The sequence below is a fragment of the Gorilla gorilla genome, chromosome 6 (assembly GCF_029281585.2).
Source record: "Gorilla gorilla gorilla isolate KB3781 chromosome 6, NHGRI_mGorGor1-v2.1_pri, whole genome shotgun sequence".
NCBI classification, from domain to species: Eukaryota; Metazoa; Chordata; class Mammalia; order Primates; family Hominidae; genus Gorilla; species Gorilla gorilla.
Window position 1 is genome coordinate 32,012,103 of NC_073230.2, and position 15,176 is coordinate 32,027,278.

At 39.0% G+C, this 15,176-nt stretch overlaps 1 protein-coding gene across 7 annotated transcripts in view; it reads left to right on the forward strand.

Annotated features, from left to right (window-relative positions):
• The first annotated feature begins 231 nt into the window (after positions 1–231).
• PALS2 (protein associated with LIN7 2, MAGUK p55 family member) overlaps positions 232–15,176 on the forward strand; it is a 120,413-nt gene continuing 105,468 nt past the window's right edge. For 2 of the 7 annotated variants that reach the window (XR_010134617.1, XM_063708421.1), the window contains exon 1: positions 274–395. The gene's annotated coding sequence lies outside the window, so the exon portion shown is untranslated. Of the gene's footprint in view, positions 396–921; positions 1,096–15,176 lie in introns of those variants that run through there. The other 5 variants (XM_031012878.3, XM_031012877.3, XM_055346876.2 and 2 more) reach the window with 5 other exon arrangements.

The following is a 15,176-nucleotide window of genomic DNA, read 5'->3' on the forward strand; positions in this document are numbered from 1 at the left end:
GGAGGCGGTGGCACCTCCTCGCGCCCGAGCGCGCGCTCCCCGGCGTCCGGCGCACGCGCGAGGCCGGCTGGGAGCGCGCCCAAGCGGCGGCGGCGGCGGCGGCGGCGGCGGCGGCTGGAGGAGGAGGAGGAGGAGGGCGGCTGAGGCGCGGCTGGCTGCGCGCGCGGAGGCAGCGGCGGGGGCGACCGGAGCTGGGGCAGAGTGGGGAGCGAGGGAGGGGGAAGAGAGAGGGAGGCGGAGGGCAGTGAGAGACGCATTTCCAGTTCCCAACTACGAGCCACGAGTTTGCAGATGGGGCTGCTCGGCGGCGCCTGTGGCTGAGGGAGAGCAGCGGCGGCGGGGAGCGACCGGGAGCGGCGGCAGCGGCGGCGTGGAGGCGGCTGAGGTGCGAGCCGGTGAGTTATCGGGGCCCCCACGCCGCTCGGGTAACGGTCGCGCCGCGCGCCGGGCCGGCCGGGGGCGCCCTGTTGCTCGCCGCGGCGCGCCACGCGGGGACCCTGGCCCGCCCCGCCCCCCTCGGCACCTGGGCTTCGGCGGGCGCGGGGAAGAGGGGCAGGCAGGCGGCGGCGGCGGCGGCGGCGGCGGCGGCGGCGCGGGCGGGGAGGCTGCTGGCCGCCCCCAGCCCGGCCCGCGCGGAAGGGGCGCTCGGCCGGGCTCCTGCCTCTCTGGCTGCGGGCGGCCGGGCGGGCCGGAGCTCGGCAACGTGTCTGGCCCATGCTGCTTGCCGCCGCTCCCCACGCGCTCCCTGGCGCGGCCCCGACTGGGGCTAGGGCCGCAGACGCGCGGGGCCCCTTCGGGCGCGGGGCTTGGGTGCCTACACCTCTGCGGCGGGAGTCGCGGTGGAGCCTGAATGGAGAGCCGGCCTGGGGGCGGCGTTGCTGTGACTGACACCTCCGGGGTCTGTCCCGAGAGGGGGCGATTCCGCCGGCTCCCGGTTGTCTCCCGAGCTCGGAGTTCGTAGGGGAGGAGGCTTTCTCCAACTACCGCCGCTACTTCCGAGGTACGAGACTCCAGTTGTTTGGCCAAAGTGGCTGTGGGCCGAGCACACGCTGCCGCGGGGGCGTTCGCTGCTGAGATCGTGCTCGCGGAGTCTCGGTACGTTTGTCTGAAACCAGCTAGGTGCTGGGGCTTTTTTTATTTTGGCTGGGTGGAGGGTCAGCAGGGGAGTCGATTGAGGTATCCGACCGTGTGGTGACAGGATGTGGATTGGTTGGTAGATGTTTTTTTGCAGAAGGACTTTTTAACACTTTACTGGGAGTTTATTCTCAATCCTACCAGTTTCTGGGATTGCAGCTCGAGATTACATTTGTTAAACTTCCATCAGTTGGGTGTGCATCTGTGTAGGGGGTGGGGGTGAAGCGAGGAAGAGAATTGAAGACTGCCGGGGAAGCTCAGAAAATTCTCCGCATTACTTATAAACAGCCGGGTAAGGTCAGGCTAGCCACGTTTTATTCTTTCCTACGCCTTTGGAGAGTGTTGGAATTTTACTTTGTGCTTCAAGTATATTACAAGTGGTCTTGTAATGTAGCTGAGAACGTTTGGGGTGCGTTAAAATGCTCAATTGGAGTATGATTTAGCAGCCATTTCTTCCCGTGAAATTTTGCAAATCATTTGTAAACTTGTGTTGGTCGAATATACCAGGCGAAGTAACATTGTTAGTAATGCGGTATATAGTTTCCGTATATAGGTATAGCAACGGACCTCAAGTAATACTGCTTATTGTAGGCATCTACTGTGCAATGATAGGGTAGTGGGTAGTAGGCCTGATTATAGTTATGTCTTCTGAGGCCTTGTTAACAGTAAACAAAGAACTTTTGTGGGTTGTGTCATTTTGAGGTCATTTGTACCTTAAATCTATCATATATTTAAATAGGTGTTTAAATGCGTGTTTGCACAATGTGTTACTCTTTAAGGTCCATGTTTCTTCTGGACTACGGTTACATAATACACAAATGGTAACACTTTTAATTGCTCAATTTTGTCCTATGGAGACTGCACACCATCTTTATGAAAGAGGTGTGTATGTGTCCTTACTGATGCCACCGAATTCTTGACATCTGGAATGTCAAAATGAATTATTTTACATTCTAGGTTAAATCAACACTGGAAAAATTAAGGTGTTTAAGCAAGTCCAGTAGCTCTATATAAGACAGAATCTTTTTTTTTCTTTAGGCCAACTGTTGGATTTTTAAAAATGAATCATATTTTTAAACATTTGAGGGAGCAGTTTGCTTCTGAGTCTCATTTTAGGCTGAAATTGTTCCAGAACACTACATAGCCTGCTTCTCTCTTTCTCTCCCCACTCCCCCTCTTTTTAGCTTGAGATAACCAAGAAGACATAATTGTGACTCTATGTGTTATCTTTTTAAAAAGTTGTTTTAAAATTGAAGTTGCTTGTTTGAATATTTACTATCCCTTTACATGCTTTACTACTTAATAATGGATTAGCAGAAGACAACAGATGTTTTAATTAAATGTCTTTCATATTTTTGACATCTGAGCTTTGTAAAAATGGAGTAACATCATATTATTACTGAGAGAGTTACAAATAATACAGGATTAGTGCTAGTCAAAGGCTAATTGTAAAAAAACAGCCAGAAAATAAAATTAAAAGAGGTAAGAGGACGCATTTATACTTTTGACATCACTCTAATATAAATTACCTATTGCTAGGTGACTTTTGAAAAAGAGTATCTTGTAAAATTCACATTAGGTATATAATAGTTAATAATTTTTCCTTCCGGAGTGATTCACTTGATGAGTGACTAGATTTTTTTTTTTTTTTTTTTTTTTAATCAGAACTCTACTTCAGGTAAGTATAGTTAACCATGTAAGTGATGTGCTGATGTTTATTTCAGGAAGAATGAACGCTTACCCATTTGATAAATACTGAACTGTTTGGGAATATGTCAGTTATTCCTTAAAACTTAGGCCGAGAAAAATTATGCTAGTTTTGTTTTAACTGTAGGTTCTTTAGAAAAGTAGTCTTCACATTTATAAATATAAGAGCAGATAAGCACAAGAGATCTCTTTCCTGATATGGTGCTAGTATTGAATTAAAGATTTTATTTTTTTATTGTAGGGACCAGTTTTGTTTAGTCTTCCTGTTCAGTCTCACAGAAGCTGCAATGATTTTCTTCCTTTTCTGTTACTTGTATCTGACCACTTGGGGGAGACTTTACAATTGGGCTTGACCATATTCCTCCTTTACATACATTGGCTGCTAATCCTGGGCACTTTGCCAAACTGCTGGGTAGTGTGCTGAGGAGGATGCACTCTGAAGCAAGTCTCAATCAAGGTGTTTAATGACTTTTCTTTCTTTAACTCACAGCATGCTTACAAAGTATCATTCTTTATAGACCTTGTTATTAACAGTCTACTGTTAAGTGGTCTAAGTATGCCTCTAACATAATGAAAGATAAGATTCCTGAATACATCATAGCTTTCAAAGATCCGACTTTACTTGCATTAATCTTAGAAGCAGTGTAGGTTTAATTACTTGCTTAGAGTACACAGATATTAGTTGTCTGGAAGGATCTGGAAAGATCATCACTCTTCCGTGAAGTGTATCTATATCCAAACCCTTTAAACAAATTGGTCTCCTCTTATAAAAAGCTTTTGGAGGAGAAGATATTGAAGCTTCCCATGTAGCTAATTTTAGTGTTCATTTCACCACAGAGGGGAAGTTCTTCCTTTATCATGGTCATAGAGATAAGATTAAAGCCCACAACTTTGTTAACCATTAAGCTGTGACCATTATTACCAGGTGTAATAAAGTCAAAAGCCTGGTTTCTACTTTTTCTTTTCTGACAGTATTTAACCTTGTTAATGTCCAATTCAATAATAATGAACTCAGTAAACAGAGGCTGCTACGTTTATAGTAGTTTAGAAAGAACTTAAGTTTTATGACCTTCCTTAATTATGATAGACTAATTCAAAGACCTTTCTATAATCTTTATCATGTAAGTATATTCACAGAGTAATGAACAGAACAAAATTAGTTTCTATTGTTCCTTCATCCTAGGTTATTTTCCTTCTTTCCTTTAAGATGACTTTGCTGTCATCCGAAAATTCTTTTTTCCTTTTTTTTTTTTTAATATAGTGTGTACTAGAAGAGATACTTTCTGCTTAGGAATATATTCATCTCTGGCTAACTTTAGGATTGTGTTAAGTACTTGGGAATGGAAGTTTCTAAAAGCCTATCTGTCAGAGTTATCACTGATACAAGGCAAAATGAGAATTAAAGACAATATAATGAATATTTCATAAAGCTCAAGTTATTTTCAGATCCTTTCTACTGCTTGCTAGTTTTGTACATGATTTAATCCCTCCTTCACCAGTTTACATCTTTTCCTCTTAAATCTATCATTTCTTTACCCTCTTCCTCCACTTTTTGCTATATTTCATCTACATTGCCCTTCATTTTGTTCCTCATCAATGCCATGGCTTGCTCCTAACTTAGGGCTTTTGCACTATGTTCACTCTGTTGGGAACTCTTCCTAAATCATTACATGAGTGACTGACTACTTTTCATCATTTCATGTTGTAGTTCAAATATCATCTTTTCAGACAAGCATTGCTACCCAACCATCCTTCCAGAATGACACTAGCCTCATCCCCCTCAATCCCATTACCTTTTTTACTTAAAAATTTCTGCAAACCATTTATCAGTATCTGAAATTATGTTTTTATATTATTTTATACTCTCCATACTCACTAGAATATAAGCCCCGTGATATCAATGATCTTGTCTCTTTTTGTTTTTGTTTTTGAGATAGAATCTCACTCTGTCACCCCAGGCTGGAGTGCAGTGGTGTGTGTGATCACGGCTCACTGCAGCCTGGAACTCCTAGGCTCAAGTGATCCTCCCACCTCAGCCTCCTGGTAGCTAGGACTGTAGGCAACAACTACCATGCCCAGCTAATTAAAAAAAAAAAAAATTCTGTAGAAATGGAGTCTTGCTGTGTGTGTTGCCCAGGCTGCTCTCAAACTCCTGACCTCAAGGGATTCTCTCGCCTCAGTGCCTCAAAGCACTGGGATCATAAGCATGAACCACCACACCCTGCTGATCTTGTCTCTTTTGATTAACACTATATTTCAAGGACTTAGACCTGTTCCTGGCACATAGCTGTCATTAAATAAATCATCCTTTAAAAAAATCTGAGGTCATGTTCTTTCTGAGGTTTCGGTGTTCAAATGCTCCTTTATAAAATGATAGTAGTATGGTAAACAGGCCTCTTTTGGCCATAAGTAATAGAAATCCATTCTAGTTGTTATAAAGGGAATTTATCGTTCAAATGCAGCTAATGTCCAGTGGAATGCAAGGACTGGGACTCCAGTGCCTGCAGGGCACATCATATCGTTTCTCTCTTCTTCTCTGTGTGTTTGCTTCATTCCTTCTCTTGCTGCAGAGGACCACTTCTAGTCCTCTTAGTGGAAAATATGGCCACCAGTAGCTTCTGAGTTTTCATGATACCAGCCTGAGAAACTGGAGAAAGGTTCATCTAGTTCTTCCCTGTTCAATAAACTATATCTCATTATTAGAACTTGGTTGTACTTGCTGTAACCACATGTAATGGGATTAAACAGACAATCCAAGTAGGTGCCCCTGTGATAATTAATGTTCATACTTATTCATCTGCTGCAAAACATTCGCCTCTCCTCTTTTTAAATTTGATCTTGAAATCTGAAGTATCTGAAAAGCACTCTCCTGGAGATATAGAAAAGAAACGTGATATCTTTCATGGGGATGATTTGCAGTTTGATTGAGGAAGATAAAATATATACAAAAAGGAAATAAAATAAAAATAGCATGATAATGGAGGAGCTGGTAGAAATATTTGCAATTTGTATGATAAATAAGAGTCTAACTTCCTTTATATAAAGTACCTACTAACCAATTAGGAAAAGACCAACCATCAAGTGGGCAAAGATCATGAACAGAGTAATTCTCAGAAAAGTAAATGCAAGTGTTTTGTAAGCATCAGTAAAGGTATTCAACCTCACACAATACAAATATTATAAATAAAAACTATGAGATACTGTTTCACCTGCTGACAGATGGAAAATGTTTGATAATACTTTTGAAGAGGCTGTTGGTTAACAGGGGCTTTCACATTGTTGGTGGAAACACAAATCAAAATCTGATGTGGTTGAAATTTCTGAAGAGCATTAAGGTAAATAGAAAAGGCTGGAAATATGCGTTAATTGATACAGATGTTTGTGAAAGGGTAAAAAGTTAATGCACAACTTATTTGAACACTAACTTGCATTGCTTTGTTTTTGGCTAAAGTCGTAAACAAACTGAAACAGCAGGCTTCCTCCCCCAAAAAGAGATACCTTTTGAGTGGTATTTAGTTACCCCTTTCCATCTTCTCCATTCCCCTTTCTTCTACCCCAGTACTGGTAAAGTTGTTTATAAATCACCGAGATTTTCCGATACTTTGTATCCTTCACACAGCCCAGCACTTTGTTACCTACTTAGTAGCACTAAGTAAAGATTTAATTGAAGGAGCTTAGCTTATCACCTTTTTATAGACCCAGTTCATAATTCTTATGCTTTTGGAAGAAATCTTTTATAAAAAGTGATTTTCAATTTCATTTGATAAATGTACTTAGAATATTTATTAGAGTAGGCAATAGAGCAATTTTTTATAAATCTTGGTTTATTGTATAGCATATTAATGGAACTTTACTTTTTCATAGTTGCTTTGTTCTGTAGGATATTATTAGATGTTAGTTGGGTAGGATTAATATTTTTAAAAGATAGAATAGGGCAGCTGGAGATATGTGGGACTTTTAAAGAAAAATGTATGAGAAAGTGTGGGGAAAATGATTCTCTGAGCAGACTGGGGGCCATATGCTTAGGAAAGGAAAAGTGAAGGGTGAGGGATTCGTTTAGAGAAATTCTGTGGTGGAACTCTGAGGGGTACATGTTGGGAGAAGTTTTAACTTAGGAAAATACTAAGCTGATTTACTTAAATGCATACTTCAAGGATAAATGTATACTTTATATTTTGTTCTGTAGGTCATTTTTACCATGAAGTGACTCTGGCAGGGATTCTTTACCTAAGTGGGCATCAGAATCCTTTGGAGCTATCCTACACTAAAGGATTCTAATTTAGTAGGTCTGGTATGGGGCAGGAGCATGTTTATGTTGTTAAAATCCCCAAGAGCCACCATTTGAGTGTAAAATAATACATCCTGTGGAATATTCCATTTTAATAATGAAATCATTCAACAAAGCTTTTGAGGTTGTATATCATTTAGGTAACTCTAATGCTGGAACTTGGTCTCTCACCAGGTCGATACTTTTGCACATATCTCATTGATCCCCATTGCTTCACTCTCTTGCATACTCTTCCCTCCTCTGCCTTCTTGTTTCTTTTCTACTAATGAATATTCAGGCATGGTTCTCCAAGGAAGCCATCATTAGGTGGCCTCATCCATAATTTATCTTTTCAGTACAGAACAAATTATAACACAGGGCTTATACAACTGGCAAGTACATTCATCACATGAGTAGATGATTTATGTGTTTTCGTTCATATGAGCCTTGAACAAATATACCCAGTTTTACTAGTTGAGCTTCCTTTTTTTTTCTTCTTGCTATCAAGAGGTTGGCGTTTAGTCATAGTTAACGCTGATGTCAACATTTAATAATATTATTGATACCACCATGTTTCAAGGTCTATGTTAAATGCTCTCCACACATTATCTCATCTTCTTGTTGCAGATTTTAAAATTATGTTTTTTAAGTCACTAAAATCTTTTTATGATTGTATTAGTTTTCTGTGACTGCTGTGACAGATTGCTACAGACTTAGTGGCTTATAAATAAATGTATTCTCTTACAATTCTGAAGGCCAGACATTTGAAATCAGTATAATTGGGCCAAAATCAAGGTGTCAACAGGGACATTTTTCCTCCAAAGAATCTAAGGGAGAACTTACTTGTTGCCTTTTCCAGTTTCTGGTGGCTTCTGGCATTCCTTGGCTTGCGGCTACACACTGCAGTCTTCAAGGCTGGCATTTGAAATCTCTCAGCTCTGTGTCTTTCATTTCCCCACGTGTGTGTGTGTGTGTGTGTGTGTGTGTCAGAGAGAAAGAGAAATCTCCCTCTGTGAAGGACACTTGTGAAGGCATTTGGTGCTCTCTTAAATAACCTCCCCATCACAAGATCTTTAATCACACCTGTGAAACTTTCCAAACGCAGTGACATTCATAGGTGTCAGGAATTAAGACATAGATATCTTGTGGAGGGGGAGACTATTATTCAGCCTACCATAATGGTAATTTAAATAGTTCAGAAAAGGGAGGAGGAGTTGATAAGTCTTTTTGTCCCATCTTCATCACTTTCTAAGTCAGTATTTCTCAGTCAGGGATGATTTTGCTGAACAATCTCCAGGAATATTTGGCTGTCACAACTGGGAAGGTGTTGCTACTACTATGTATAAGGTATAGGTCAGGGATGCTGCAAACAGTGCACAGGGCAGCCCCCCTCAACAAGGAGTCATCCAGCCCAAAATGTCAGTAGTGATGAAGCTGAGAAACGTTATTCTAAAGGCAACTATTGCCAATAGCTTTTTGGGGTATCCAGAAAAAATTTTGATGCCTCTATTATGAGTAAAAGCCTTTAATCTGATTTGATCAGAACTGGTGGTAGTTTTGGCTGACTGAAAGTGATTTAAGTGAAGAGTCATAAACGATTGACACATATCTTAAATAATATATTACTTAAAAATCTACATTCATGTGTCAGTCTTTTCTTTAAGTATGTGTCTTTTGCCAGGAACTCTGGGTCATCATTCTTATATAAGCCAATGCATTATCACTGATTACCAGCTTTGGAGTGAGAACTTAAAAGTTTGTGAAGCAGTCTGCATATAAGATCTAGATTTCTAATGTTTTATGACTCCTCAATTGTTTATACTTGTTTTACCCTTAATTTTACAGCAGTTTATCATTTTGTTTTGTTGTTTTGTCACTTGCTTTTTTGGGGTCTTCCCAAAGCATCAACTGATTTTCATATAAAGAATATAACTCCCATCATCTTGTATCAAATACAGCATATGATGCATATAAAGAAAATGAAATCCTATTTTGTAATAATGGCTTGCTAAGGAATTGAGAGTACTAATTCTAGTCGCAGCTCATTTGAACAGCATCCAATCTGGTGATATGGTGAGGGCTAATGTCAGTTGTTTACAAATTCTTGAATGTTTCAGAACATTTTGTTTTAGTTCTGTAATGGCAGAGTTTATAAATAATCTATAGAATATTACTATAAATACTTTATTGGTATTACCAGCTTAGTGCTTGCGTTACTTTTCTAAAAGAAACATTAATTTTTTTTCATTAACTAGAATAAATATTATTTGAAGTTTGAATGTGGCTATCTTCGAGTGGATTTATCTTCTTTTTATTTACTAGAATATGTATGTCTGTATGCACGTAATAAAATGTTATATGGAAAACCTAACTTTAGTTACATAAATAAAAAATTATATGCTTTTTTTATTCCTCTTTTAATATCCTTCTATCTTCTGTCCTTGTATAAGGAGCTAGAAGGTATAAGAAACTCCATTAATTGGGTTTCTTATAAAGAGCTTTGATATAAGAAACTCAGATAATTGAGTAAAGAAGTTTAATTTATTAAAGTTGCTTATTTTTGAAATGATAGTCATGCTTCTTTTTTTTTTTTTTTTTTGAGACAGAGTCTTGCTCTGTCACCCAGGCTGCTAGAGTGCAGTGGCGTGATCTCGGCTCACTGCAACCTCTGCCTCCCGGATTCAAGTGATTCTCCTGCCTCAGCTTCCTGAGTAGCTGGGATTACAGATGTGTGCTACCACGCCCAGCTAATTTTTGTATTTTTAGTAAAGAGGGTTTCACCATGTTGGCCAGGATGGTCCTGAATCTCCTGACCTCGTGATCTGCCTGCCTCGGCCTCCCAAAGTGCTGGGATTACAAGCGTGAGCCACCGTGCCCGGAAATCATGCATATTTTTATACAAATCAATTTAAATGTTTTTTATTTTTTAACTAGTAATCTTTTGGAATGGAGGTCAGTAAAAAAAATGTAAGCCCTATTTTTAAAAGGTTGGAATATCTTGTGAGACAAAGTAGTCTCAGTTTGCCATCACCAACCAATCCTTAGCATTAAGCTCTTGAAAACCACTAGGTAGAGAAATTTTCCATGAAGGAATTTAATAATCTTTATAAAGTTTTACTATTCACCCAATTAAAATGTTAGATTATCATTTTATGCTATTCAATTTGGAAATACCAGATACTATACAATTAGTTTCCATTCACCATTACTTTCTTGAAAGAAACTTTTCACGACTTTCAATAAGGTCCCCCGCCCCCAAATAAAGTGGTTATAAATCCTAGGAGGCATTTTTGAGGATATTTTATTCAGATCCTTTCTTACGTTCACTTAAAAGTTATTGATTCCAACTTCTGTCCTAGAGATAGCATAACTTGGATGTTTGAGATTAAAAAAAAAAAAGCTTTTAGTAACCTTTATTTAACTCGCTCAGCTTGCTATATAGCCAAGTCGGTATTTATAGTTTGTTTCCACCCTTGATAATTTCATGCCAGTACTCATCAGAATGTAACCATGGAACACTGACTTGGCTCTGTCTGTCCTTATTCTCATCTCCATCCCCTCCTTTCCAACACACTGCAATTCTAGATTGAAGACTGCAAATTTATTTATTTATTTTTTTTTTGAGACGGGGTCTCACACTGTTGCCCAGGCTGGAGTGCAGTGGCGAGATCTTGGCTCACTACAAGCTCCGCCTCCCGGGTTCATGCCATTCTCCTGCCTCAGCCTCCCAAGTAGCTGGGACTCCAGGCGCCCGCCACCTGCCTCTGTTATCTCTTCTAAGAGTGTGCACCACTAATATCTTCTACTCCTACTCTGCCATCTATGTAGTTCCCTTCTCTTTTATCATCCAAACTTGGAGTTCCCTCTTTTGCAAATTATCTCCAAAAAGAGCAACTTAGAATTTGTTACTCTCCAGTAGAAATTTTCACTAAGAGCAAGTCTGTTTATATATGTATATACTGGTATTACACAAATAAAAAGATTATATAGTTTATTTGAAGGAAGAAGCAGTTTCTTTGTATTCCCCCAGTCAGGCATCATCCGTGAACATAGGCTTTGCTATTTTTTTTTTTAATTGAAGATGTTAGGGGAAAACACAGTTTAGCCATATTTAATTTTATTTAGCCATAAAATAAAATACTACTTTATTTTATCATGTGTGGCAGACTGTAAGTTCTGAAAGAATTCAGAAGAAGAAATGTTCACCTGTGGGGAGAGACTTGCTACTTATTTGCTACTTGATTGAGTTAATTTTGAGATGAGTTCAGGGACTCATTTTAGCTCTAAAATTTTGATTCTACGTAAGCAAGAAATAGGTCATAAGCTGGGTAAGTATGGAATAACCAAGGAAAAAAAGTAGTCCTTAGATGGGATGAGTAACAAGAGTGAAGGCATTTAGGTGAGAATTAGATATGTGGTTGTGCATATAGGAAGTAAAATGATCAATGTGGTTAGAACAGAGAGTTTATATTAAGGAATAAGAGTGCATTAGGTTGAATAGATGGAAAGCTAGATATTAAGAAGAGAAATTTAAACATCCCCAGATGATAGAAAATCATGTTTTTCTAATGCAATCTGGTCATTAAAATGATTTTTTAACATGATTGGTGTGATAGTCTTACGCCTAGTAGATTACAGTGAAGAAGAGAATGGTAGAAGAGGCTTGTGGTAATAATTTAAAAGTGAATTAAGGAGAGCCTGTAAGACAGTGGTGGCAGAGGGAAGGGAGAGTAAAAGATAAATATAAGGACATTGCAAATTCACCATGACAAACCAAATGACATAGGGTGTCTTGAGGTTTTCAGGGAATTCTGAGGCAAAGGCAGTCTCTGGATTTTCAGGGTTTGGAAATTCCCCGCCCGCCCTGCCCCCCAAATTCTAGTCTTTTCCCCAAAATAAATCCTGGTCTTGTTTAAAGGATTTTTTTTTTGTTTTTTGTTTTTTGGTTATTTTTATTTTTAAATAAGTTGTTATGGCCCCTAGATTTGAGCAAGTTGTTCTCATAATTGACTAAGTTAATACTAAAGGATGGAAAAGTTCTTTAGAGACTACCTACTTGGCTATTAATTTATCATTTATCCCTGCATTATATACTGTTAAAAACAATGGAAGGACGAAGGACGTTAACTGGAATGACGATGGATGAGTGTGGGTACTGTCATATAGGGGAGGGGAAAGAGCAGAGGAACTTTTAAATTATTAAATTATTATTATTAAATTAGAGGAACTGAGAAAATAAAGATACTAATAGTAAGGAATATGTTATTTTTAATTTTTAAATTTTTTTTAGACAGCGTCTCCCTCTGTCACCCAGTCGAGTACAGTGGCCTAATTGTAGCTCACTGCAACCTTAAATATCTGGGCTCTAGTGATCCTCCCAAGTAGGTGAGACTACAGGTCCACACCACTATGTGCAGCTAATTTTTTTTTTTTTTTTTAATGTTTTTAGAGTCCAGGTCTCACTGTGTTGCCCAGCCTGGTCTCAGAACTCCTGGTCTCAAGCCATCCTCCCTTCTTGGCCTCCCATAGTGCTGGGATTACAGGCATGAGCCACCATGCTAAGTTTTGTGGGGAAGTGTGGAAAGTACGTGGCTTGATTCTTATCAGAAAGTTTCACTTTACTTTTGGTCTGAGTCTTCCTCTCTGACATCTTCTTTTCAATTTCATAAAAGAACACTATAGCAAATACATCTTACAACCATGACCATACTGTCTCTAGAAAGCCAGAATATTATGAAACATTTAGTAGGTGAGCAAGAAAAGTGGAGTGATTCTGATGCCAGAAATAGCACCGAACTAATACAGTTTGATCTATTTGTTATTTAGAATATACCAGTGATTCTCTAAGGGGGCAGTTTTGCCCCCTAAGGGACATTTGGTAATATTCGAAGCCATCTTTGGTTGTCACACCTGGGGTGGGCTGCTACTGACATCTAGTGGGTAGAGGCCAGGGTTGTTACTAAGCAATTCATTGGGACAGACCCCACAACAAAGAATTATCTGGCGCCAACTGACAGCAGTGCGAAGATTGAAAAACCCTGGAATATAGAGTAGGCAGGTTCTTCCCTGGACATGTTTGGAGACATAGGTCAATTTTTTTTTACTTCCTTTTCTTCTAGGCTTGGCCAGATATCATCCTACCAACAGCTTACAATACCATATAGATTCTTACTCTTTGTTTCATTGTGTTCTTATCTTAAGGGTATATCTTAGACATTTCAATTAGACAAATATTTCTAAATATTTCTACCCCTCTTCATTTAGGGTTGCTTTTTTCTGCTAAGTTTATTTTTCTGTTTTACCAATTTATCTCTTGAGGGATCACTCTATTTTTAAATAATTGAGGGCCTCTGATGATGTATTTAGGTATTCTCTTTTACAGCATTTTCATGTGCTTCAAGTCCCAGGTCTGGGTTGAGCTAGTTCTTGAGTCCAGATTTTTTTCATATACTGTTTGAACCTCTTCTGATTTTTTAGTATATAAAAAGTTTAAACAACAAGACCCTTAAGGGAAAAACTATCTTGGAGTTCTTTTAGAATAATTTTATTCTTGCTTACAGATAAAGATTGCCATACATATAACAGCTACATACAAAAAGACTTTATAATGGTTTATAGCACTAAATGGAAAACACTGAAATTCTAGAATGAAACAAGGTTTGCAAGAACTTCTATTTGGCTTTATTGTTTTTCTTAAGCAGAGCAAAATAATTCATCATAATATGAAGATAAAAGTTGAATGAATGTATCATAATTGAGAAAGGGGTGTGTTTTTAGAAAAACAGTTTATTTTGTCCTTATCCCACCTCCATTTGATGTTGATGTAAACATATTGGCCATTTAATATAAAATATAATTCCAGTCTGCCTATGTATAACAACTACACTGTACAATAAAAAGAGACGGAAAGCAAAAGTATTTCTGTACTGTAGTGGTCAGGATATGATTTGTAGATCCAAATTTTGTGTGTGTGTGTGTGTGTGTGTTTGGAAAATTTGGGAGGCAAAGTTCTCGAGTAAGTGCAGATCTTCTTTTAGTAGATACTTCCTGTCTGCTTTGTATACACATCAATTATATCTTCATCTTCCATTTTCACCTGTACAGGTGTTTCATTAATTGGCCTCCCATCACATCCAAAACCAAGTTGCCTCATTGATAGATCAGTTGTTAACAATAGGCTCTCATTAGTTTGCTAAGTGATGTACTCTGGAGCTGTACCACTGAACCATTCCACCCCACCACTGCAACTCTATATGGTTATTTTTTTGGGTCTTGACTCCTTTCTTGGGCTTTTTGTCAGCCATGGAAAGCATTACTGTTGCAGCTGCTGCTTCTCGAAAGAAGTTTCAGGTACCTCATGCATGTGCACACAACCAGCATTAGTAAGTAAGCCTGTTTTAATTCTGGAGATATTTTACCTAAGAAATATTTAAGTGTATGAAGAGACTACTTTTCTGAGTGTAGAAATTTCAGGGCAGTCAAATGCGTTTCTGTATTCTTAATGCTCTGAACAAGCTAGTATACCTGGAGGGAGGAATTTATGTTGGTTAATGAGTAACATAGTTCTCTCATCCCATTACTTATTTATGATCAATTTATTTTTAATTAAGCTTTTAAAATTATTAATGCTACATGACATGCAAAGTTAAAATCAGCATGGAAGAATGAATGTACCATGAAAGTTAAAGGTTTCTATCCCTACTCTTACTTCATAGAGTTAATCATGGTTAGTAGTTTCGGATTTAGTTATATTAGTAAAGTGGTTCTCAATTCATGACTGGCATTTTTGGCAGTACTATACTTTGCAATGCAGGATTGTCCTGACCTGAACACTACTCAGTGTTTAGTGTCCCTTAATGTTTGGTTTTCTACCACAGTTACTGAGACAATCAAAAATGGCCTAGTACATTTCCAAATGCTCACTGGGGAGAAGTGGTATGCTAATTTTAAAAAACATACATCTTAGAAAGCATATGTTTATGTTTTCAATTTCACACAGTAAGTATTGACTCTAGTATAAAAGAATATTTAAGTGCGCATAGACTTCTTGAGGGAGGCCCAGAGAAAG